General features: G+C 40.3%; 1 protein-coding gene across 1 annotated transcript in view; it reads right to left on the reverse strand.

The window, feature by feature from the left end:
* Positions 1-11668, reverse strand: part of SLC6A15 (solute carrier family 6 member 15) — a 58342-nt gene extending 46674 nt beyond the window's left edge. Inside the window, exon 1 of the mRNA XM_075209367.1 lies at positions 11532-11668. The gene's annotated coding sequence lies outside the window, so the exon portion shown is untranslated. The remainder of the gene's footprint in view (positions 1-11531) is intronic.
* Between the last annotated feature and the right edge of the window lie 15878 nt (positions 11669-27546).

Raw genomic sequence — 27546 nt, forward strand, 5'->3', positions numbered from 1 at the left:
GAGAGTCTCTGCTATCCTTGGAGAATGAGATGCTGACCAAATTAGAAGAGAAGGAACAAGAGGCTCTAAACAAAGTCTGTCATTCAACAAACCACCAGAATGCCAGAGGAACATGTGCTGAGTCCTGATTGGAGGAACTCAGTACACATAGTAACACAGATGCAGCGCATGTCAGTTTGCTGACTATGCACTGTATTGGAAATTAAAACCGCCTTCTACCTAAAATATAGCAATGGCTGTAGACACAGGAGGCACTGCTCACCCCCTGAATCCAGGCCTGCTAAAATAAATATAGAGGTAGGAATGCATACCAGTTGGAGGGCCCATTGGTTTCTAGATGGGGGTCTAGGACGTCTAACAGGTAATACAGCCCTGGGGGTTAGATTAATATGTAGCCAATCAGCGCATTAGGATTTTAACAGCAACAGAATGTATTTCAATTTAGAAAGCTCCTGTGTGTCTATGAATAAGCATGTGGTCAATCTGAGTATCTAAACATTAAAAGCACAATGTAATGACGTGTCGTGTGGTCCCTGTCAAATCGCAAGAAGATTATGGTGTCAACCGCACCTCTGTATGAAATAAAATGCAGACATCCCATCTGTTTCCATATCACACAGAGGGCCACATATGCAATGAGCTCTTTTTACTCTAAAATTACAGTTCAAAATAGTTACCCAGGATACAAGCTAGTGTTACATGATATGCAGCATAGAGAAATCGGTTCTTATTCTCATCACAGAAGTTGGAGCCCAAATTTCTTCTGTCAAAAGTACAACTTTTCACAAGTTTTTTAAAAGATCTTTGCACAGCATCTGGGCAGTACATACAGGAAAAGTGGTACTTACCCATCCTGCGAAAGATGCTGTCTTCTAACACTCTCGTTGTACGTATAATAAGGGCTGTCTGATCTGTTTCTGTTTGGATTTGACGTCTTGTGTCAAGGCTTGAATAATACAGCCCAAGAGATAGGTGGTAAATCCAGGTTGAATGAAAGCAGACAGCCAGCTTAGCAATGGCAGCCCTGTACTGTTATACACCCACCAGGACAGCGGGAAGACACACATCTCTCTCTGTACTGTGAGAGGCAATCACCAAGTATTACAAATTCATTATATATTGCCCAGAGGCAATAAATAATTATATATTATGCTTACGTTGAGTAACCCTTTAACTTGCCAATTGTCCCTCACTTACCGTCTGGGATTTTAGAAATAGAATTTTCTCAGATTAACACTGATGTTCATGTGAGGTCATACAGTTTACATTCAGGAGCTCAGTTCTTTACAGAAGATTAATCTGATTTTTTTAACACATTTAACACAACTTTTCTCTTGACCTGAGCACAAATCTCATATCTTCTGCTTCAAAAATGATTTAAAAGAAAATGTAATTTGGGAAGACAAAGTATTCTGCATAATCATAAATATCTTATTCACATGACATACCCCAAAGGAACTTCAAAGCTATCAATACAATTATCTGAGAAGTTTGCCAAAAGACCAAATAGTGCTGGCGTTTCCATCATGTGACAGCAAGCCTTGCAGGATTAGAGCAAAAAATGTCTTAATTATTTTATATGACTTTTATAAAAGCCATAGCAATGCACTGAATCAGCAGACATTCAATGATATAGTTCTATCAAATATTTATATATACTCTGACAATGTCCCTATACATTGGTTAACAAGCATGTTTACATTATTTAAAGGAAAACACCACCTAAATGTATTTTTTTTGCCTTTCAACCCTCTTTCTTAAGCTAGCATTTTTGCTGTATTAATATTTTAGAGAATTATGAATGAATACAGCAAATGTATAGCCAATGCTGAGTTAATGGCAAGGCAGCTGTCCAATCAGTATTACCCAAAGTCTTGCACTGAACAGTAGATTCTTTCTAAGTTCTCCTGGAGAACTTCTGACTGCAGATCAGTCCATCTGGAAGCACATGGATAATTGCCAAGCCAGTTTGAATGGGAAGGTGGTTTAAAAAAAAAGTTACATTTGAGTAGAACTCTTCTTTAAATCAATATTGTTGTTTTATTCCAACTAAATGTGTGGATAACTTGCTTCTATTTCAGAAACATAACATTTTATAACATTAGTCCTTCACCTTGCTCACAAGCTTGTCTTCAAACTTAGTTAATTGAAGTATATAACGACACAAAAAAGTCTGTTATAGCATTAGTAATATATGAATTTCTACATTGCTCTCTACATTAATTTCATTAGATATTTAGAAGGGAAACAACTGTATTTCAGGCAGAAACTGGCAGTTTGTTTTTAGTTTTTGGGGGGTTTTTTTCCGCAAATGCACATATCAAAAACTGAATTGTAACAAAATAAGCAAAAAAAAGATAAACATTAAGGTGTGTATCAAAAACAAACAACATGTAGGAAAGATATACATTTTCCACAATAGCTTAGGTAGATGCCTTCAAGTGCAAGCAAAAAAAAGTACTTGAAAGCATTTTACTTGTTTATATATTAACACTATAGTCATGACTACCTTGAGAAATGAGTGAGGAAGACATTATGATACAGAACTATACTTGGGTCCTAAATAAAAGCTGTAGCTGGACATAACTGTTTATCAACAAAATTCGGACTATCGAGCCTGCTATAGTATTATGGGGACATGATTCTTCAAACAGCAGGGAAAGTTTTACCAGCAGTCTCTTTGGGCTTATATTAATTCTTAAAGGGGAGGATGGAAATATCAAGTTTTTTCCCCCATTCAGCAATGGTAGGAGGTATTTCATAGAAGAATCATGTTATAACAGCTTTGAGAGCCACAAATAACAGTAATAATAAACAATAATACATTTATAATTTGAAATGTTCAGTACAAGAATAATTAATTAACAGGGACCTGATTCATTAAGGATCTTAAATGAAGAGGTATCTTATTTCAGTCTCCTGGACAAAACCATGTTACAAAGCAAGGGGTGCAAACTAGTTTTCTGTTTTGCACATAAGTTAAATACTGACTGTTTTTTCATGTAGCACACAGATATCAACTTTAAATTTCAGTGTACAAATAAACTATCAAGTATTTGTGTGCAACATGAAAAAACAGTCAGTATTTAACTTATGTGCAAAACAGAAAACTAGTTTGCACCCCTTGCATTGTAACATGGTTTTGTCCAGGAGACTGAAATAAGATACCTCTTCATCCATGCAACACGTCTGTTAAAAAATACATTTGCATGAAATATAAATTTGAGAGTAAGTACCTCCCAATGAGAGCCCTGCAAATGTGAGGGTGCCGGGCTTTTTAGACCAATGAGATTTCAATCATTCAGTTTTCAGTAATCAATACTCAGTACAGATTATGCACCATCTTTTGGTGTGACATTAATGTACTATTGAAATATCAGCAAATTTAAAAATACTGGGGGCTAGGGTATTCCAGCAGTATTTTCCACATGCTGTAACTGAATATACCAAAGGAAATAGCATGAAGAGAGAGAAAACTATTTTTGCAACTGATTTCAGATCGCCATCTGCATTTAGCAGGCCCAGATTCCAGATGCCCATGTTTTTCCAGACTCTAGAGTCCTGCAGCAGAAATAATTCAGGAACAGGTTGTTGCAAAGGTTTTAAATCATATTAAGTTAGTGACATCAGTGTCCACAGTGTTATAATATTTATCTATAATACACTATAATGACAATTTTTAAATTGTAAAACGTGCCCTCTTCCACTGCACATATGCCATTTGCGCCTGTATCACAAATAAGCATTGATTTTGCTTATGAAAAGGACAGTCTGCAGCTTGCAACATTTTGTATTTTATAATGGCAGGAGCTAGATGGATTGGGGCATTCCTTGCTGAGTGCAGGCTAGGCTTAGTGAAGTTTACATGTTCTGGAGGTCATGGAAACCCGATGTTGGCCTATGTTTTCAAGGGAACGCCTTTTGGCACACTTTAAATGGGAAAGTTTAGCACTTTGACCAAAATTTCCAAAATAAAGTGACACATATAATAAGGACAGATGACCCTTCATTCTCATGGTTAAATTACAACATACATATGGCTAAACTTAGAATTATTTAAGGAGAAAAACTTAAATGAATATAATGGACTTTAAAGTAACACTTACACCCTTTTGGTGGTAACCCCAAGCAGCAATTCATTGGGTTGTGGCGGTGATAGTTTCCAGGAAGCCTATTTGACAAGCATTGCAGATATACTTGTACTGAAGCAATGCTGTTCGGCATCTCGGGATGGTGATAACTAAGAAAATTAATGAACAAAAAATGCCTTATTCTTTGAATAAAGCATTTTTTCAATTTACAATGTTTTTAACTCCTCTTTTTACGTCAAAATGTATAACAATAAGGGGCATATTCAATTCTTCCGTTCCCGCGCCGTGTAAAAACTATTACCGATATTACGGTAATAATTAGCTGGATTTCAGCTCGCGACTCAGGGAGCTGCGAGCTGAAATCCAGCGAGAAAATTACCGTATTTATGGTTTTTCCGCGCACTATTACCGTAATAACGGTAATAGTGCACGGACCGCGGGATTTTCGGCGTTTCCGCCGAGTATTGAATATGCCCCTAAGTCTTTAACATGACTTAGTGGAAAAAATGCTCAGCTTTACTAACACTTTCCACAATTACTGTTGCAATTACAAGCAGAAAAAAACATTTAATTTGTTAAAACTAGAAGAGAAGGAAAGAAGGAATGTAGTGAAATATGTATAATAATAATTTAATTTCCATGAACTGTCCCGTGGTTTAATGATTTGTCCCTGGAATTTTTTGTTCCTGCAAATGTCTCTTTCAGTAATGTACAAGCTGTACAGCCTCATTAATACATGTATTAGAAGGGTTAAATTATAAAGATATTGTAGAAAAAACTATTATTGTTTATTTTACTGTGCCTTATAAATCAATTAATAACAAAGCTTTATCTAATGAACATTTTCTACCAAGGGTCATACCAAGGTCAAGTTGCATATGAATGAAAGGCATAGCATAGAAACTGCTTCTATTATCCCACACTGCTGAGCACCAATGCAGGAAATCTCGCTTTCTTCACTATAAAATCATACTTTCATCTTACAATACTACCCTCGTTTGCTAGGCAAACATACTTCACTTGTATAATATCCATCCAGTCTTCTAACCCCCATTGCTTTCAACTCACTCCTCTGACCTTCCTTCTTCACAGCCCATGATTTTTCTACCTGCTTCAATGATAAAATTGACATTCAACAAGGTATTTCATTATGCCAGATCCCACACATCCCACCCACCTTCACCTACACTTCCCTATTCACCCTCAGTTCTTTCTCTCCAGTAGCCAAGGACAATGTATCTACACTCATCTCATCCTCTCACCTTACAATACCCCTCTACCTCACATCTTCAGCTATTCTATATACAATGGCACAATTCAATCCTCAATTAAAAACATGCTTATCTCACCAATTCTAAAGAAACAATCTCTTGACCCAGCCTCTCTCTCCAACTACCGCCTAAGCTGGGTACACACTACAGAAATTTCGACCAACTTTTAATGCCGAGCGATTTTACATGTGATCGATGTTCTGATCGCTCGGTCCATGGACTGCATACACACTAGCCTTGTTTAGGACGATAAAGGGAAGAGCGGACGTCCCTTTAGCGACTTTTTACAGCCATGTTGTCGTGAGCAATGACTGTAATTTCGTACTCACTGTTGTGGATCGGTCGGAAGTTTATACACACTACACAGCGGAAACGAGATTGGAACAAAAATATTAAACTGTACGACCAACCAAATAAGGCGATAATCGTCCATTTGGGCAGACTTTCGACCATCGTGTCACTGCACACACTGACCCGACTTTTGAACGAGCGGTCATATGTCGGCTGTTTGAGACGATTATTGGACGAAAACAGTGTAGTGTGTACCTAGCTTTAGATTGCACTCACAAAGTTACCAATGTTTTACTTAAAAAAAAGTCTAAGGGGTATATTTACTAAACTGCGGGTTTCAAAATGTGGAGATTTTGCCTACATCAACCAATCAGATTCTAGCTGTCATTTATTTAGTAAATTCTACAAAATAACATGTGGGGGGTATTCAATTGTTTCTTTTAACGCGCTAAAACAAAAAAAAACGAGCACTCGAAAAAAACTTCATATTATACAGTAATTTTGCGCGCGTAAACAGTTAATACGGTACTTACTCGCTGCCAGAGGGCTGAATTTCAGCTCGCTGCTCAGGGAGCTGCGAGATGAAATTTAGTGAGTAATTACCGTATTAACGGTAATATTTTTAGAGCGCTCGGTTTTTTTTGTTTTAGCGCGTTAAAAGAAACAATTGAATACCCCCCCTAGAATGTGATTGGTAGCTATAGGCAACATCTCCACTTTTTCAAACCCGCAGTTTAGCAAATATACCCCTAAGGGTTACTTCGCCCACATTTTTGGGATCAGAAAGAAATGTATTCCCTCCAATGAGGTTAACAATTGCCCATCTAGGATTTTGTTTTGCCATCCTCCGCATCAGTACAATTCAAATCTACGGAAATGTGAACTGGATGAAGTTGTGTCTTTTTCCATCCTATGTAATTATGCAGCTATGTGAAAGTTTCCTCAGACTTCCATGCTAGCATTACCTTAGCTACTGTACATTAAACTTCAGTCATTCTCTATAGAGCTTGTCAAACTAACCCCCATCACTTAAATCACCTCTCTCACAAAGTTGCTGTGTCTTTTCTTTATGACCATGGTAGCCATAAATACGGCTGTAGAAAAGATTTTACCTGCAATAACATTTGTTACATATGCCTTCCCCACTATTTTCATACATCTATTGGCTCTGCAATAGTTCATTTGGATTTTACAACTAAAGCTGATATTGATATGACTACAAAAACACCAAACAGATATTGGAGGTTAAGAAAAAAATATTTAATAAGCACGTTACCCTCACTGGCAAGGGATTAAAAAAGCAAAGATGATGCAGCAGTAACCCAGGAGTAGCAGGAATTATTATTAGGCAATTATATTTAGGGACTTTTCACAGCTATGTAAAGAAAACACGCTATGCTATCACATTTCTATACATCACGCCATAGACACTAACATATGCACCTTCAACAAACCTAGCAATAATGTGAATGGATAAAAGAGGCAATTTTAACAAGATATAAGGAAGGAAGAAAGAAGGCTTGCATGTTATTTCTATCTGCATCTCTCTGATCTACTTCTCCTCTGTTTCTGTGAAAATGTATTTTTAGATACTTGTTATAAACAGAGTCTATGACAGAGAATCAATAAAGGAATTAAAACAGGTGAAGGGAAGGTTGACCATTTATTTTATCACACTTCAAAAATCTTCTTGCAGACTTGGTACAAAGCAGGTATGGAAGCACCCACTAGGAATGAGCGGTGTGTCATGACCGTAACAAGGAACCTGTCACATGTCCTATTGCTGCTCTGTGTGCATCGGAATTCTAACAGGTTCAGAAAGAGGGACAGTGAGATTTAACCTGAATGGGATAAAGGGAAATACTCTCGGGAATTTAATAAAGTTCCAACATTATTAGGAAAGGGGAAAGGAAGGAATGGGTTGAGCAGTGTCATGTCCGGGACAGCAGAAGGTGCACTCACCTCCGTCTTTCCAGCAGAACACGTGTAGGTAACCCTATGTATCATCATCATCATCATCACCATTTATTTATATACCGCCACTAATTCCGCAGCGCTGTACAGAGAACTCATTCCCATCAGTCCCTGCCCCATTGGAGCTTACAGTCTAAATTCCCTAACATACACACACAGACAGACAGACATAGAGAGACAGACTAGGGTCAATTTTTGATAGCAGCCAATTAACCTACCAGTAAGTTTTTGGAGTGTGGGAGGAAACCGGAGCACCTGGAGGAAACCCACGGAGAACCTACAAACTTCACACAGATAAGGTCATGATGGGAATCGAACTCATGACCCCAGCGCTGTGAGGCAGAAGTGCTAACCACTTAGCCACCGTGTTGCCCTGCCGTGTTTCCCACACAGTTATGGGTAAGGAGGGAGATAGAGATTAGGATGTTTAAGGCTGCACAAATATGTTTGTATTGTACAATGGTCTATGGAATGCTATATTTTTTTTTAGTTATAAAAAAGAGAAATGAGAAATATCTAGGATATTTCAGAGATTTAGTTTACAAAAAAAGAAAAGAAAAATAAATGAAAGGAGAAAAGAAATTATACAAAAATGAAAAGAAGGGAGATATCATATTTGGAATGTGTTGGAAGTTGGCACTGTCTATGTTTCAGTTAAGGGAAGGGGGCTTATTTTTTGTCCCTGGAAAAAGGTGAGACAATAGTTATATTTGGGGGATGCTGCAGAACCTTGCCTGGACAGTGGTCATGTTCCTGTCCCATGGAATGGGTTATTACAACCTGCATATGGTTGTTACTGGGACAGAGCTACAGGCGGCCTGTTGGATGGGCACAGCAGACGGGACCCTTTGAATTTGGTCGACAGGCACAATATCCATGGCCCTTGGAGGCACTTTGTTGACCGGTAAACCCATCCGCTTAAGATTAAGACAGGAAAAATGACATAAAAGTTTGTGGCCATATTTTATCCATTGCTTGGTGATGTGTGATTTATTCGGTTTGCACTGTTATGAGCATTTTCGAGAGAGAAGGGCAGATACCTTTCCTGAAGGTCATGAAATAGGAATATGCCGTGCAGAACACTCACAGCATTTTCATTTATTTTTTTTAAATGCGGAGTATACTTTAAACCCCATTTTATCCTTATGGATTTCATTATAACTTTTACTAGTACAGGACCTTCTGGGCTATTGAGAACAAAAGTGAAGAGCATTTACTTTACAGGTGCTTACCTCTTGGTTTGAAAATCGTCAACTTGCCCCTGGTTTATAGCATGTACATTTTACTTATTATTTATAATAATTATTGTTAATAGGCTTCTCTAACAAAGTGCAAATGGAATTCCCAAAATGTGTCCAATTAGAAGTATGATGATGCAACCCAATCAAAAATCTAATTTTTTTTGTGGAGTGCAAGTGACCTTGGCCCCTCCGCACACCATAAATATGCACACTTTCCTCCCTTTTATCTTATTTTCAATAATCTTACACAACAAAAAATGAAATCTAGCTTTTACAGAACTCTAACTAAGAGCACCGGTGTGCCTACTCTGTACTTTGCAAGGAACATTCTCACTCTGGCCATTGGTTAGTCCAAACTCTCTGCTCCTGTGTATACACAGCCACCTTGCTCTGTGATTCCATGGGCTTTGGCAGAAATCTAGGCGCATTTGTGAATTTGGAGGCACATAGTACTACTATAGAAGATTTTGTGCTTCGCTTTTTCCATTATAGGCTTTCCTGAACCCTATAGTGATCTATAGTGACATTTTTTCTAAAGTTTGATGTACCATAAAAGTCCTATTTTTTTCCTATTAAGTGTTAGGTAAAAAAGTGACCGTTTCTTCAATGATCCGCATTCTAACAGCCATGCAGTGAACTCAGCATACAGCAGCAGAGGGTAAATACTTCGTTAAACACTAGTATATACATACCCAAAACAGTTTCAATGATTAAATATTGAAGATAGGTTAATAAAGGATTTCATCATTTCAACTAGTACAGCTCAGACATCTATATTAATTTGTACAGTAATGACTGAGCTAATAGTGGAGTGCACAGGACGCATGGTTTATACTATGCACACGTGTTCCATGTGTACTATGCATGATGGTATTTATTTGTGCACATCAACTAGTTCCACTTCCTTAATCTGCGTCAGACAAGTTTTGTAAATGCAAATGTTTCAACAAACATCCCAATCAGCAATTGTCTAATCTTTCTAGTGCAAGTTTGAAAATGAAGGCAAATGTCTGATTGGTTGCTATAGTGATAAATTTGCACCCTTATGAAATGTTAGTAAATAACCCAAGTTTCATGTTGATACTCTAGTAGACAGCACAGGAGAAAGATTTATTTTGCATGTTGACTGCTATGAAAAAAATACATTCAATACTCTTTCTTTTAAAGTCAATAATTATTGTAAAGTTGGCAAATATATTTACTACCTATAACATAAAACCTTAATAATATAATGAAATGACCAAATGACTTTACCATACCTGCAATAAAAGATGCATCTTGCATCCTGAGTGAGTCTATAAAAGCCTGACTCCTTTATAGAAACATGCAGGATTATTTTAATTTACTTAGATAAAACACTTTATATTTACAAATATGTGAAATGACCAGTGAAACAATTGAAAAATTATGAGTTAGAAAAGCATAGTAGTTTCAGTACCTTGATATTCCAATTTGCAAGCAAGTTCAGTTCAGCTGCTGGAAAACTGAGGGTTAATGTTTAAAGATGACAAGAATACAAAGATCTGGGAGTGTCACTGTGCAGAAAGGGGCCTGCCTACCCTTGTCATTGAGGAGAATGGAGACAGAGGAGTGGGAGGAAGGGGGGCCGAGTACTTTTCTATGAGCAATGAAAACCACACAGCTCCAGTGCATCAGCAGCCGGCCAGGGTTTACTCTACCGTAGTTTACATGGAGGAAGGGGGGCAATGGAGGCTGCCCTTGAAAGGCATCGCACTACCTAGGAGTATGGTCAGCGTGCCAGGCATGCCTACTGCCAGCTTTTCAAACACTCTCCAAAGCCTCCACACATAAATAACATTTACAAATGAGTGTTGTAGCTGGATGGCTTAGGTGTATCCCAGGGATGTTGCAACAGCAGCACCTTCATCCCTTCATCCGCCCTGTCAGCTTATATGATTAGGACCTGCATCGTCCTAATGAGATTTAATGCCATCTAAAAGGGTAATGACATCAAGATTTAACCACATTTCTATATTTCGACCTTCACACGCACCTTTGGCGGATATCATTAGAAAATGATTCATTTATACTGCGCAGAGGGAAATAGCTAGTGCATCCCGTCAATGCAATACATCTACGGTCAAATCATTTGACTCAAATGTGATTGTACGTATCAATCCAAAATACCGGCATAATTCAAATAACATTTTAACAATCATGCAGTCTGCTCATTATATAAAATCTCCATGCATATATTTATGGTCCAGTACTATATGTGACAGCTTCCTTTATCACTGTATTTATATTAATGCAATGTAATTAAGTTGTGCCATTTAAAGTGAGTGATCTGCGTCTTGCTTTATTATCGCATGATACAAAATATCTCTGATTCGTGCCAATAAAAAGGCAGCACACTCTGTAATTTCCCATCAGATGACAAGCAGACCGGCCACATAACAGCGGCCAGACAGATATATGGTGTAGCATGAAACCACAAGCTATACACGTGTGTCCTCCATCCTCAGCTATAATTCATATCCAATAAAAAAAAAAATAGAATCCCATCAGCATCAGAAAGGCCTGCATTGCTGTATAATGAACAACAAGCACTCCCATCCGCTTAAATAAAATGTCTTTAGTCCCCATCCACAATTTGTATCAGATAACTAATAGAATAATAAGGTATAATCGATAGTCCTTACCTTCTGAGAGAAAGATGAGGATGGTGGGTGATGTGATCAGAGCACGCCTGCTGTGTGTACAGTGTGTGATGATGACGGATCTGCACATGTTCTCTGGGAGCTGGGTTAAGAGGAGGAATGAGTGGGAGGAGACTGTGGTCTGAGTGTCTGATACAAATCCACCTCAGTACAAGCTGTAGCAAGCTGTATGCATCATCCTGGTCCCAGGGAGTGGTCCATACATAGTGCATGAGAGTCATCATAGCTCACCCTCCATTATCTCTTGAATACAAAAAGAGGACAACTGTGTGAAAATACTGATGATTTATTTATTTTTCAGTACAGCAATATTTTTGTTTCATTATCCAGTTCACTTACTAGAGTACCCCTCAAGTAAAAGAAAACTTCAACCAAAATGTATTAAGGGAGGATATGTCTACCCATGGGTGTCCAGCATGAAAAATCCTTTTAATGAAATGAAAAAGCACAGGCTGGTGTTGGTGTAAATAGCGGTCACAGTTTTATTTAAAAATTAACAAATGCAGGGAAAGCAACACACAAGGTTTTTTGCTTTCACCAATTCCTCAAAATTTTTGGGGCGTGTTCTGCCTAACATGTGAGTGCCCCAAGCACGTCACCCGGAGCATGCATTTGGCGTTCACACTCCCTCATTTTTCCTTGGCACGTTGTCCATGGAGACCCAACTGTTGAAGCTGGAGCTGGGCAGACGGCCACCTTTCCAGGGTGATTATGCAGCGCTGCATAAGATATACCTTGCGCGCCGCTTACCCCTACCATACCACTGTGACAAAATAAATGAAGATTCATATTAACGTGAGTAAAGATAACACCTGCAAACGGTATGGCCGCATGTTCTTCGTCCTCTATTTAAAACCAAAAGAATCACAGACTGACCATAAACTGAAAGGCAAACGTAGCATATGTATCATTACAAAATGTATATATATATATATATATATATATATATATATATATATATATAAATACACACACACACACACACACACACACACACACACACACACACAGCACCACTAGTTCCACAGCACTGTACGGAGAACTCACATCAGTCCCTGCCCCATTGGAGCTTACAGTCTAAATTCCCTACCAGACACACACACACACACAGACAAAAGTCAATTTAATAGCATCCAATTAACCTATTAGTATGTTTGTGGAGTGTGGGTGGAAACCGGAGCAACCAGAGGAAACCCACGCATACAACATACATATAAATATATATAAATAAATATATATATATTATATTTTTTCTATTTTTCCTTTTATATCTATCAGGGGATGGGTGGGTGGGAATCTCCACTTGCTGTTTTCCTGTCCATGCCCCTACTAGATCTTAACCCTCCCCCCCCCCTCCCGACCTACTCTCGCCTAGTTGGTCTCTTAGTGCCCCTGCTTTTCTCCCCAGGTGTGAATGCTGATGCCGCCACAGGCAGAAATTAGTTTATTAATGGCTGAATTCATCCTCTTATGAGCTCTGTCAATGCCCGCTCCCTTTTTTTGTGCCTCTCCAGGACAGCCTTGGGAAATTTTTGACCAGACCAAGGTAACGGCACCCCAACGGTCTTTCATCCACACAAAATCCTCTCTGATGTTTCTTACCAAATCTAAGGATTTTTGATTCCATATGTGATTGCCCCCAAGATGTTAAACTACCACATCGGGCTGGCCTCCCTTCTCTTTTGCCTCCAGCAACTCCTTCCTGAGGTCCCTCCATACCATTCCTCTTTTGTCCAGCCAACTAACAATGACTACTTCCTGTGGCAGGCCTAGTCGCTGCCCAAATGGCCAATCCAAAGCTCACTTCGCCACCCAATAGATGTAGGAATGCCCGATGATCCATAGTCGCCTCCTACCCTGGTTGGCTGTGAAGAGATTAAGACTGCATGAGTGAGGAGGCAGGAAAAAACCCAGCTAATAGGGTGTGTTTATGTGTGTGTGTGAGGGGGGAGCTGATCACGAGGGTTGACATTTCTCATTCAAGCACATCAGGGGCTAATCCACTGTTCCGCTGTGCAAGCCTGACATAAGATTTGTAACTGTCTTACCTTCAACCCCCCAGCCTCTTGATATTGTCGACAGAATGACCCTTGCCAGCCACTGATATTGCTGTACCTATGTAAATCTAGCTACATCCCAGCCTATGGCTTGCCCGTATTTCTTAGAAACCGCTGTGAACTGGAAGCTTGTTAAAGGAGATGCGTCCCTGTGCAAGAGGAAGACTTCCCCACAGTCTGTCCTTGAGCTGAAATATTGCTCCACTGTGTTCGCAGGACAAACCGCTGCCTCTGCCTGGTGCCATACTGCACCCACCTTCCTTTTCCTATCTGGTCCGTCTTGGACTTGTGAGTCTTACAAAGCACCACGTTATAGGACACTACCAAGTTGTTCTGCAAGCGACCTACCCGAGTGACTTGGTGGATTACGCTATCTACTCACTGATTCTGAAAGCCCCACTGTATGACAAAATGAATGCAATGGTAAACAGTCTCGCTCGTCCCTGCAGATTGTGGTTGCTCTCCTTACTAACTCTCTCTGCTGTCACTGGCTCCTGGGGTCTGGGTTTCCGAGTCTCATTCCTGTCACAGCCCCTTATTATTGTACATACTAACAATGCCTTAGTTATATTTGCCTCTCCCCGCAGCCTTAAAAAAAAGACGATGCCAGTAAGTATGCTGTTAACACTGGTCTTCAAAGCCCTGGCAGTGTGTAGCTTGCCCAGGAATGCAAATAGTATCTGTAAGGTTTCCTTACCCGCTGATAATTGTCAGACATTGGCTACGCGAGTACCTCCTGGTCACCTACAGCATTCCTGTACATCACATCTTTGTTTCTAAACAAACACATTCTGTTTGTCCTGCTGCATGGGCGTGACCATCTTGGATGTAGTCAGGTGATCATTCCAGACCAACCAGATTCAGCAGCTGTGATCACATGAACTGTGCAGTCAATAGTTGTTTGGAACACCCTATTTAAACCTGCTGCTGAGATCAGTTCATTGTCAGAACAACACACTTCTCTCCTGAGGGTAGTTCTTGGCTCCAGGTTCCAGTTGTTCCTGCACTGTTCCTGATTACCCTGCATTTATAAACTAATCATTTTCTGTGAACATTTTGCTTTACCGACTAAACATCATTTTGCAAGTATCCTGCATTATATAGTGCATATTTCTTTACAATTACCTGTAATTCCACAGTGCATATCTTTTTTCAAGTATCCTGCATTACTCGGGGTTCATTTTTTTGCAAATACTTTGTACTATCCAGTGTCTACTCTGGAGTTCCAGTTGCTTTACTGGTACCACCAAATATGTTGCTGAAGCTGGTACTGAGTCTCTAGGGCTTATTTCCAGTTCCATGTATCTGTCTGTGGGTTCCAGGACTGTGGCTGCTGCACAGTCTTGAGTTCGCCATTCCATGTCATGGTTCCGTGTATTTTGTGAGTTTTTATTAGTGGGTTCCAGTCCTGTGTGCCTGGCTACAGGTGCCAGGATTGAGTTCTCACAAACAGTTCCAGTCTGTTATTATGCCGGATTACAGTTTAGTATTTAGGCACAGACTCCAGTCCTAAGACTCCTATACTGCAATAACTGTCTGCACTGCTCTGTCTGTGTAGGACCGCCTAACAAAAAAACGGGCAAGTAATGCTATACGGATTTGGACCCAGTCCGGGTTTCAAAGCACCACTGCAGGAAGAATGAAATAATTATTTTTTTTCAAAATGAGAACCCATCAGCCTAAAACTGTCTAGGGGTAATGGCAAGAGACGAAAGGCTGATAAATGTCAGCTTTGCCATAAGGGCTCCCTTGCCATGCACTTTAATGCTTTTGATTTCACTGTCAAACGAATGATTTTGGACCGAACACCGCTCACGTGTCGATAAATAACGCTCCGTCCAGGAATGACAAATGTTCTCAATTTCCCTGTTGCTTTCTTAGGCACCAAGCCCAGGGGGGTAAAACCAAATCCTTTATGGAAGGCTCAACATATGGGCCAGCAATTCTGTCCAACATCATTTCCTTGACAATTTTATCCCTAACCACTTTTGGTTGCGCATTGATAGACTTTAGGCTTTTACTCGCCACCCTTTGAGAAACTGACCTCCTAACTGGAATTTTAAACCCTTCCCTAAATCCCGCACAAAGTATCTTGGCTTCCTACCGGTTAGGATACATGGCCCACAATTTAGTAAATATACCTCTTAGTTGGATATATGCTGAAATCTAAATCATGCTGTTGTTCTTCTGTTTAAACGTCCACGTTTTTTTTTCACTTCAAATTTAAATGTAAAGCAATCTAAAACTATATTTTTTTTTATCTCATACTGAAATTGTCCATTGTAAATTAAGTAAGAAACTAATTATATTATAATATATTCATGTTATAGAGCTTTATTTAGCTTCTGTAAGGATCATAATAACACTGGTGCAGAGCATACTATTCGAAATTGCTAATGGTTTTTTAGCTATCCCATAATTCCATGCCAAACCTAAGGTATAATCTTGGGACATCTGATGTAAGTACATTACAAGTATAATGTATCTAGCTCTGGAAGTTGTCTCAACTAAGTCAATACATTTTTCAGCCTGATTGGCAAATGACTACTACTTGATAACACAGTGGTGAGGCTAAGACAGATTTTGTGTTCCATCTAACACAGAAATGTAAAAGAGTAGCACTCACATGAACTTTTCTGATGTTTTTGACAAAACAGAGTTTCTTTTGTTTAAAAGACCCTGTGAGTGTGTCCCTCCTCTGCTCTACAGAGGAGGGATGCAATGGGGCTCATTTAAAGGTGGACACATTTGGGCTGTGAACAAATGTAAGGACAAGACGTATGTAAAATAGCGCATATTCATTCATATTCATATCATATTACATTCATATGTTGAGGCGAACACATCTTAAGATGCGACCAGCTAAAACATTGTAAAATTTGCGCCAATTGGATACTTAGACCCCATCATAGTATAAAGAAGTGGCTTAACAGTGTTCATAGTAAATGCTAAATTTGCAGTATTATTATTATTATTATTATTATTATTATTATTAACCTTAGGGCACCACAAATGGTCCACACCGCCGTACAAATGACAAAACAGTACATGGTAATACTGGACAATACAGTAAGCAAATAACACTTCAACTCTTAACACAGCTAATAATAGCCTAGATTGTCAATGGAGTTCAAGGGGTATATTTAGCGCAAACTGAAACCTTTTCCCACCCAGCGTGGGTGCGACTAACAGGATTAGAGCCATTGATAAAGATTTGAAGAAAATGGAGGAGTAGAGTCAAGGGTTAAATAGCTTGAGGAGGAGGTGCAGAGTGTAGCTGGTGAGCAGAAGACATAGGTAATGAAAACAGGAGGTAAGATGGCTCTGCTCACTAGATCATACAATAAGGTGTCAGACAAACGGTTGACACATGGAGGTAAGTCAGTGTAAGGGGATCAGAAAGGAGAACTAGAGGCATGCTTTATAGTGGAATGGTAGTCTTTAATGAACAGACGGGTTTTCAAGGATCATTTGAAGCTTTTCAAGCAAGGGGATAGTCTGAACAAGAGAGATTGTTCCAGTGGCGGGAGGCAGCACAGAGAAATTTTGGATTTGGGAGTGACATGTGGATACCAGAGGGGAAGTGATGTTACAGTCAGTGGCCAACCAGAGAGGGTGGGAGGGAGTATATATGTAGATAATTTTGGAAATGTAGGGAGAAGTGGAATTGGAGAAGGCTTTGTACATGTGGGTGAGGAGTTTGAAGGGGATTCTGTAGGAGAAGGGGATCCAGTGTAAGGTTGGCATAAAGGGGAGGCAGAAGTGGCGAGAGAGGAAGATGAATTTTGCTGCAGCATAAAGTATAGATTGAAGAGCAGCAAGATGAGAGCAGGGTAGACCAGTAAGGAGAAGGTTGCAGTAGTCGAGGCGAGAAATGATCATTGAGTGGATAAGAGTTTTGGTTACATCATTGGAGAAGAAGGATCTGATTCAAGCGGTGTTACGGAGTCGGAATCAACAGAATTGGGCAAGGGAATAGATTAGGGTGGCAAAGGAGAGGGAGGAGTCAAAAATGACACCCAGGCAACGAACTTGGGGAACAGAGGAGATAGTGCCGTTGTTGTGAACAGTGATGGAGAGGTTGGGAGAGGAGGAGACTCTAGAAGGAGGGAAGACAATGAGTTCAGTTTTGGCCATGTTTGAGAAAATGTAAGGACATCTCAGAGGAGAGGCAAGAGAGGCAACTGGACACCTGAGAAAGGAGGAGATCAGGATATGAAAGGCAGAGTTGAATTTTGTCAGGATAGAGGTGATAATGGAGACCAAAGGAACTGATGAGTCCACGCAGGGAGGAGGTGTACAGAGAAAGGTAGGAGGTAAACCCCAAGAGGACGGTGTCATAAAGGTCAATGAGATGAAGGGTGTGCAGTAGGACAGCATGATCCATGGTGTCAAAGGCTGTACAGAGGTCCAGAAGAGAGATGGCAGTGTGAGATTTTGTGTCTGATGGACTTCATTTTGGAAGTGAAAAAGGAGGCAAAATCAGCAGCAGAAAGGGAGGACAGAAGGGGAAGATGGAGGTGGGGGGAGGTGCAAAGGAGTTTGTTGAATGTGGCAGAAAAGCAGTGGAGATTGGAAGATTGTGAGAAGATGAAATATTTGAAGAATGATTGTTTGGCAAGGGGGAGGGCAGAGCTTAAGGATAAAGGGATCTTGAAACGTAGGAAGTCTGCAAAGGAATGAGATTTTCTCCATCGGCATTTGGTTAAATGTATGCATTTTTAAAGGAACCAGGTAAATTTCAAGTGTCAAGGTTGGGAAATTTAGAATGGCAAAGGTGGACAGAAGAGCCAAAGGTAGCTGTGTCAAGAGTAGTGGTGAGGGTGTGCTAGTAGAGGGAGGTCGCCTGGCGTGGGCAGGTCATGGTGGATAGAGAGGAAAGGAGAGTTTCAAGTGAGAAGGAGAAAATAGTAGGATCAAGGTTATCAAGATTACATCTAGTTAGGGCTGATTTGGGCAAGGGAAGGGGTGCAGGAGTCGAGGAAAGAGTGAAGGAGAAACGATGGCTGCCAGAGACTAGGAAGGTAGAGTTGGAGAAGTCAGAAAGAACACAATGATGGAAGAAGATGAGGTGAAGGGAGTGACCAAGATAGTGGGTGGGGGAAGAGGTCCGTTGTGAGAGGTTAAAGAATGACAAAAGGGCAAATAGTTTGATAAATGCCGGGTCAGTGGGGTTGTCAATGGGAATGTTAAAGTCAGGATGACAGAGGGGAGGTCTTGGGAGAGTTAGTGGGGAGCCAGGCAGCAAAACCATCAAGAAAGTGGGAAATTGGACTGGGGGGACAGTAGATGACTGAGACATAGAAATTGATAGGGTAGAAGAGACTAATAGAGTAGACCTCAATGGAGGAGAATAAAGTGGAGGGCTCAAAGGGAGGGCAGTACACAGTATAATAATGTAATGGAGTGTTATATACACAAGTCAGAATATTGTCTATTAATAATAGTCACATTTGGAGTATAAAATGTAGTTAAAAATGTACCTTGTAAAGGCAAGTTTGCCTTTACAAGCCAGCGCCGCCTTAAATTTCCTCTGTAAAGTCACCGATTTCCATTAAGAAATGCAGAAATCAGAGTTTCATACATTTACCCCTAGATCTCAATTCACTTGTACATTTTTTGGATGAGATGGAATGAGTTTTTCAGAGTGGAGATCAACCACCAATTGCAAAATCTTTGGGACTGGGCTCCACAAGAGCCAGAATCCCTGTGCCACACTTTTGACGCCTTGTTGAATCCATGCCCCAACATATTTAGGCTGATCCAAGGACAAATGCGGTAACACCTCTCTATTATGTGGATGCACCTAACAATGTGGTCACTAGGTATATTTTGCACATAATCTCACACTTATTGACCAGAATAGCCTCATCATGGGATTTGCTTATAAAATCTTAACTCTTACACTCATGACCTGTTGCTGATAACCACCCAGACTGTGCCCTTAGGATATATAATACTGTGCCTGGAATAATGTCAACCAATGTAAATGTTCATAAAACATATATTGGTCTTTGTTCATAACATAGGGCCTGATTCATTAAGGATCTTAACTTAAGAAACTTCTTATTTAAGTCTCCTGGACAAAACCATGTTACAATGCAAGGGGTGCAAATTAGTATTCTGTTTTGCACATAAGTTAAATACTGACTGTTTTTTCATGTAGCACACAAATACTTGATAGCTTATTTGTACACTGAAATTTATAGTTGATATTTGTGTGCTACATGAAAAAACAGCTAAGATCCTTAATGAATCAGACCCATAGTTATTGCAATAATTGTTGGACCTTGGACAGCATTCTGCAGAATATTATAGACCAGGGGGTAAATGTATCAAGCTGAGAGTTTTCCGGCAGGTTTGAAAAACCAATCAGATTCTAGCTATCATTTATTTAGTACATTCTACAAAATGAAAGCTAGAATCTGATTGGTTGCTATAGGCAACACAGTGCCGTAACTAGACATTTTAGTGCCCTGGGCGAGACAGGGCACCGGCGCCCCCATCTAAGTGGGCGTGACATTTACCGAGTGGGTGTGGCCAGCCTAATGTGGGGGTGTGGTTAGCACTTTACTGAAAAAATTCTGTTACACATATTTGCAAATGCATGAAAACTAAATGCTTGTATATATATTTATATCTATATAGATATATGGCACTGGTTCTATATTAAAGTACAAACCAAATTATTGATATTAGAAGACAGCCGGAAAATCAAAGGGACATTGTCTCATGAGAGATCTTAATCATAAAGGCACTGACAGAAGCAAAAACAGGATATTTTATAGGGGAGAATACATGATTTTTATAGAGGTGGAAATCAACTTTCCCTTTCACCAAAACAATCTGAATCATATTGGATGTATATAATCTGCTAAATTCTACATTTACTATCAGTAGCAAGCATTAGAGATAAATTCTCTATAAGAAAGTCAGTGCAACTTCATATTATTCTCACTAAATCCTGTCTGGAGGGGAGATCCCAGGCACATACAGCCCCCTCCACTACCCTCCGTTTCCTATCACTGATCTGTAACAAAGATCTACAAAAGTCACAACCTTACCGTGCAGGATATACAGGGGACACTTTGGTAAGTTGTGTATCTGGGAATTGTCAGTAAGTTGTGTATCCGGGAGGTTACAATTCATTCAGGGCATCAGAAGCAGTGGAACGCATGTGCGTTCCACCGAAAACAGGAAGTTCGGCATTTGGAACGCAAATGCGTTCCAAATGCCGAACTTCCTGCTTTCGGTGGAACGCACATGCGTTCCACTGAACTGCTTCTGATGCCCTGAATGAATTGTTGCTTGGATTAGAGCGTGGTTTCTTCTGGGCACATAGGCAGGTAACGGGCGGCTGCGCCACCCTTGGGCTCGCGCCCTGGGCGGTCGCACCGCCCGCACCGCCGTCGTTACGGCTCTGAGGCAACATCTCCACTTTTCCAACCCACCGGAAAACTCTCAGCTTGATACATTTACCCCCAGGAGTGCTGAATTCTTGCAAAAGCTCAGTGTGGAGTGCAGTCTGCAAAAAGCAGAGGTATTTTAGAGGATACTCACCTCTGAACAAGTTTTTTTTTACAGCAAAGCGCATAAGCATTAATTGACTGGCTACAACGTTTGAAGGATCTTACATGTTTAGATTATATGTGGGACTTTGTTTAATGTTCCTGGTTAGCTTGAATTCACCATAAAAATTGCTCATACATAAAGGAGAGTTAAGCTTCCTAAGAAGAAAGGAAGGTTGGATAAACGCGTCTCAATTATATTGCTAAAAACAACACTTTTTCTATAGTCTCTCTATAGGATTTACAATTACTAATTCTATGTCACCCATGAAATATTTTTATTGACATATGTGTTTCTGGTCTCCTGCTTGTTGTTCTTATTCTAAAATGACAAAGTTTTGCAACTATTACTGTATTGCCACTTGTGGTGTATTGTGACAAGTTGATTGATTTTATCTAATAGTATGAAACCAAAGCGATAAAACATTTCTCCCAAAGGCGCAGGGTAATGGCGTCCTTTTGTACTTTGGATAAAACACTTCACACAGCTGTAAAGGAAGTTTGCGACCCTCTTAAAATAATAATAAATAAGAAAATATACAGCATAGAGAAACAGTTCACCCAGAGTAAGTAAGTGAAAGTATTGTGGAAAACTTATAGAGATAAAACAATATTTATTTTAAAAATACCCATTCAACTAAAATACTCACACATATCCCACAAATGGTCTAGATTATTGATAAAAATTCCTTATCTGCCTTAAAGATCATTCATATTCCAATCTATTTTTTTCTGGCTGATATAAAACAATAGATAATCCACACATCAGATTATGTGTTAACGAGTGTTGATAAACCAAACGGAATTTAACTCAAAGTACATTTAAAGGCTCAGACCTCAATTCTGGAAATTAGCCGCTTGGTAATAGTGCAGAAAATGATGGATCATGTCACTCAAAGTAATCACTAATTATGGTGATTCCGTAATCATTCCAGCACGCAGACAAACATGTCAACTAGTCCTTCTAGGTCTGACATCAGCCTGAAATGATATTGTTAATGGGTGAAATAAATATTCCTGGGGGTAAATGTATTAAGGAGTGATTTTTTTCAAATCACTGAAATTCTGCGACTTTTACAGCTAAATTTAAAACGGCAATGTGTTTAAAGGAATTTGCAAAAATCGCTCCTTAATACATTTACCCCCTGAATTTAAAAGTTACTCAACCACAGTAAACAGAAAGTCTTGTTCCTTTGTAATGGTAGTTATACTTCAATACAGCAGCACAGTAGATTCCTCGTTCTCAAATAATCAGCATCAGTCAGGACATAACTTCCTGATGCATTTCGTTTCCCAAGTAATTTCATCAGATGATAATGTAACTACACTGATCCAGCCTACCACCCAAACCAGGGCAATAATGGGAGGGGAAGCAAAATTCACTGAGGGGGCTGCAAAGAAAAAGAGGCTGATGTCTAGGTAAGAGGAGGAGAAACAAATAGATGGGAATGGAATATTGAGCAAGCTATGTATGGACAGAGCCAGGGAGAAAATCTAGTCCCACATATAATCAGAAGAAATGGAGATGTCATGTAGTGCGCATCCCATGTGATTACTTGCATCGGCCGCACATCACTGAAACTCTGGCCGCTGAGCAGCGTGCAGGGAGGTAACAAGGTAAGTGTGTGGCCGGCCATGTTCATATTGAGTGAGTGAGTGGCCGTGTTCATATATTGTGTGTGTGTTTGGCCATGTTCTTATATAGTGTGTGTGTGTGTGTGTTTGGCCATGTTCATCTAGTGTGTGTTTGGCCATGTTCATCTAGTGTGTGTGTGTGTTTAGGCATGTTCATATAGTGTGTGTGTGTGTGTGTGTGTGTGTGTTTGTTTGGCCATTTTCATATAGTGTGTGTGTGTGTGTGTTTGGGCATGTTCATATAGTGTGTGTGTGTGTGTGTGTGTGTGTGTGCGTGTGTGTTTGGCCATGTTCATATAGTGTGTGTGTGTGTGTGTGTGTGTTTGGCTAAGTTCATATAGTGTGTGTGTGTGTGTTTGGCCATGTTCATATAGTGTGTGTGTGTGTGTGTGTGTGTGTGTGAGCGTGTTTGGGCATGTTCATATAGTGTGTGTGTGTGTGTGTGTTTGGCCATGTTCATATAGTGTGTGTGTGTGTGTGTGTGTGTGTGTGTGTGTGTGTGTTTGGCCATGTTCATATAGTGTGTGTGTGTTTGGCTAAGTTCATATAGTGTGTGTGTGTTTGGCCATGTTCATATAGTGTGTGTGTGTGTTTGGCCATGTTCATATAGTGTGTGTGTGTGTGCGCACAGTATTTTAATATAGTGTGCGTGTGTGTGCGGGCAGTATTGTAATATAGTGTGCATGTGTGTGTGCGCGCAGTATTTTAATAAAGTGTGCGTGTGTGTGTGTGTGTGTGTGCGCAGTATTTTAATGTAATATGTGAGGGAATATAGTGTGGGAGGTAGGCTATTTAATGGTGGAGTGTAGGTGGGGGCTAATTATTTAAGGTGAGTTGAAGGAACCTTTAATTTAATGCTGGGGTGGTTTAGGGCTATTGATTGATTATGGGGCTGATTTTGGGGAGGAGGGCTATTTATTAAATGTGAATATGAATTATTTATTGCCGGGGATGGTTGTGGAAAATGGCTATATTTATTAAACTTTAATGCTGTTTAATATATTGCTGGGACTATTTGGAGGGAGGGAAATATGTTTTGAGTAAATGGGTATACTGTTAATTTAATGTTGGGGCTGGTTGGAAGGAAATAGCTCTACTTATTAAATGTGAATATTATTATTGTGGGGACTGGAGGGAAGCCTAATTATAAAACGTGAGTGCTATTGTTTTAACACTGGGGCTGGTTGGCGTTTTCTTAATCTCATGTACCCATTTTTTTTTCAAAATAGGGCATCCAATATTCCAGGATCAAGACAATAAGGAACTGAGCTAAAGAAACCAGCTGCTACAAAGGGTGAAAGTGACCAAGACAGGTAGGAGAGAGCAAAACAGTCTGCCATTTGTCCTGAATGGTGGGGCAGTCTTGAATTTGGGTGACTGTCTCAGTCTAGATTTGGTCCGAATGCAAGGACAGTTGGGAGGTACATACTGCTTGTGAAGACAGAGCTGTGTGCTTCTAACAGTAGTGCACACAGTATTGCCTGTGTATTTGTCTAAAATGATAACCATGCTACATAATAGGGGCCCTGTTGTCTTAAATACACTGGGCCCCCTGAGCCTTAATCCACCTATGGTTAATGGAAGGGAACTGATTGCTGCTCCCAGTTCCCGGACAGGACACAGACTGCAGAGTAAGCCGAGGAGCTCTAAGCATCACAAGAGTTGGTAATCTTGTGAGACAAGGAGCTTCCCTGCTCACTTTACAGGAAGTTCCCACCCTTATGGATGTCAGCAGCACCAGAAGCATAGTTAAGTACAGTGGGCTGGGGGTGTCATAATGTGCCTTGGGGGATGGCGTGATGTGGCTGGGAGGGCGTGATAAATGTAATGTTTTATTATAATGTATGTATCAATGCCCCATGTTTGCCACACCCACAGCACAATGTGGTCACGCCCTTTTCGGCACCGCCACTGCACGGCAGCACACAGTTTCTTTTCTGCTGGAACTGAGGTGGGCCTGTGAACTTTAAATGTCAGGGCTGATTTTTAGTCCCAGTCCAGCCCTGGTTGTGCCCCATTAAATGCACTGTTGAAAACTGCCGTAAACACATCTCGGAAATAAAACGCATATTGAAAAAGGAGATGGCAGCGGAGATAAGAACAACTACAGGGACTGGTGGTGGGCCCGCTTTAGTGATGACATACACGTCATATGAGGAGGTCCTCAAAGGAATTAATGTACAGGACACAGACAGACCTCTGTCCCAAACTAATGCTGGTGAGTTATATATAATGGTTCACATATTCATCCTTTATGATCAAACAGTAATCCTGTAGCATGTAAATGGTTGATTTTTCTGCACATTGAAAGCAGAAAACTGAACATTTTTAAATAAGGTTTTTATTTTTATTGTGATATTTTTTTGCACAGGAAAAATTTATTTATATCAAATCTTTCCAAATTTTCTACACACAGGCTCTGCACAAAAGCAGACAGCACCAGCAGTCGCAAGCGAGGTGGATGATGACTCCTTAGAAGGTAAAGTCACCTATGTTGTAGTGTCGGTAATAAAAAATGCGATTAAACTTTTGATTTTAAAGAAAAACACCTGTAACTGCTTAATAGTCCTGATAATGGTTATTATTGGGGTTCTTTTCCCATTTTGTAAGGAACATCACAAGGTGCAAGTGAGGTGTATGTGGGCACACCACAACCAGGTGCATCACAAGTTGCAACTGAGAAGTACATTAGTAGTTTGTTTGTTTTAAGAAAATATGAGCAGATTCAGAGGAAATCATGATACAGTAGTGTATCTTGTTAGGCAGAAGGAGGGTAAGATAAATCAGATGTGCAAAGGCTTGGGCTCAAAAGGAAAGGCACATTCACCAAAGGACATAACAACTTTTTTTTAGTTATAAAAAGAAGAGGAGAAAAATAGAAGGAATAGCAAAACTAAAGAAATCTAAAGATTTATAAAGACTGTCTTACAGAGGGAGATATGAGTATAGCAATAATCCAAATATATCTCTGTTCAGTTTTAACAGTACCAGAGACGGAACTAGCGAGCTGTGGGCCAGTACAAAGAGAAGGAAAGTTAAGTATCAAAAATATTGATGCAAAGAAGGTAGAAATGAGTCCATTTACAGGGGAGAGGATCTTGACAGAATTATCAATAGAGAACATAGACATTTTAGAATGCCTACATCAAAGAATACTAAAAGTGCTTAAAGAGGTGTTGGTCATAAACTTAACTATTCAACCAGTCACTATTAAAAGGAGTAGTCCCAGAGGACTGGATAAGAGCAACTGTAGTCCCACTTCACAAAAGTGGAAATAGAGAAGAGGTTACAGATGACAGGGACGCACAGAGGATTTTTCAGAGGGGGTTTCCTCCACCCCCGAAAAAAAAAAAATCCTAGAGACCTGCCACGCAGCTCTGTTTCGGCTGCACTGTAGTATACAGCAGCCGCTGCGCTGTCAAAGAAGCGTCCGTGGTGGTGCTGTATACAATACATCACCGGCGCGGACGCTTCTTAGACAGCACCGCGGCTGCTGTATACTACAGTGCCAATATCTAGGGCACTTTTTAGCGGAGGGGGGGTTTCTGGAGACCCAGAAAACCCCCCCTGCGTGCGCCACTGGATGAGTGAGTCTGACAGTATGAGCTTTACTGGGGAAAGCTTTTGTTAAACAAATCTGATAACTGAATGATTAAGAAAATAGATCAAGGTGGATCCATAAATTTGGTCCCACCTTGAAGGCAAGTAATTGAAGGCAGAGTAAGCAAAGTCTGATGATGATCTCCTACTTGGCTAGATTTGGTCACCATCCAGCCATCTCAGTTGACAACTGAATGAAGCAGTTCATATATTGATCAGGATTAGAGGTCTTTTTGGGTTCATACATACTGCAATTTGTGGCCATGTAGGTCTAAACTATCTAATTTCTCTGAAAATTTGTGGCATGTATGCTAAACGTTATTAAAATAGAAAATAAGGGTGATAATAAAAGGTGGGAAAATCAGGAGTTTGATATTAAACAAACTTAAATTTAGGTTTAGGAAAACTAAGATGCAGTGTCAATTGCAGAGATGGCCGCTAACTGGTTTTGGCTCAACTGAACAGGGAGGTGCGGAGTCTAACATACCCTCGGTATTCACCAGGGACCCCCGCAAGGGAGTTTGGGCTTAGCTGCAGAGGGTACATAGGTCGCAGTTCTCCAAGACAGTCACCGGTATAGCGAAAGTGGTAGACAGACGTCCAGGTCAAAGCCAACAGAGCAGTGCAGTACACAGGGAGGATCCAGAGAAAAGTCAGGTCAAGCCAAATAGTTAAACCAGCCGGGCAGCGAGGTACCAAAACTAAACACAGGAGAATAGTAACAGGAAGCCGAGTCAGAACCGAAGAACACTGGATCAGACGTTCAGGAAGCACTGGAGCAGGAGTGAACCAATACTCTGGCACTAGACATGTCTCAGAGGGTGCTTTATATACCATAAGGTGCATCCCGATTGGGTTAGGGAGATTTTAGCGGTCAGACATGCTGACTGCCAACAGGTGAGCAGAGATAGCGTCCCGCTGCTAGGCAACGGGACGTGGCTGCCAAGAAGGAGCAGGCGTCTGTCTCCTGCACCAAGTGTCAGTGCGGAGATGGCGCCTGACAGACAGTTAATTGTGCTTGTCATTAGAGACGTAGAGAGTTCACGCAAAGAGGTGTAGAGTTGGGTAAATGTAGAGATGGTAAAAATGCCTGCTGCTACTCCAAAAGGCAAATTGTAGAGATATAGAAACAGGGTC

The sequence above is a fragment of the Mixophyes fleayi genome, chromosome 4, assembly GCF_038048845.1.
Source record: "Mixophyes fleayi isolate aMixFle1 chromosome 4, aMixFle1.hap1, whole genome shotgun sequence".
Lineage (NCBI taxonomy): Eukaryota > Metazoa > Chordata > Amphibia > Anura > Limnodynastidae > Mixophyes > Mixophyes fleayi.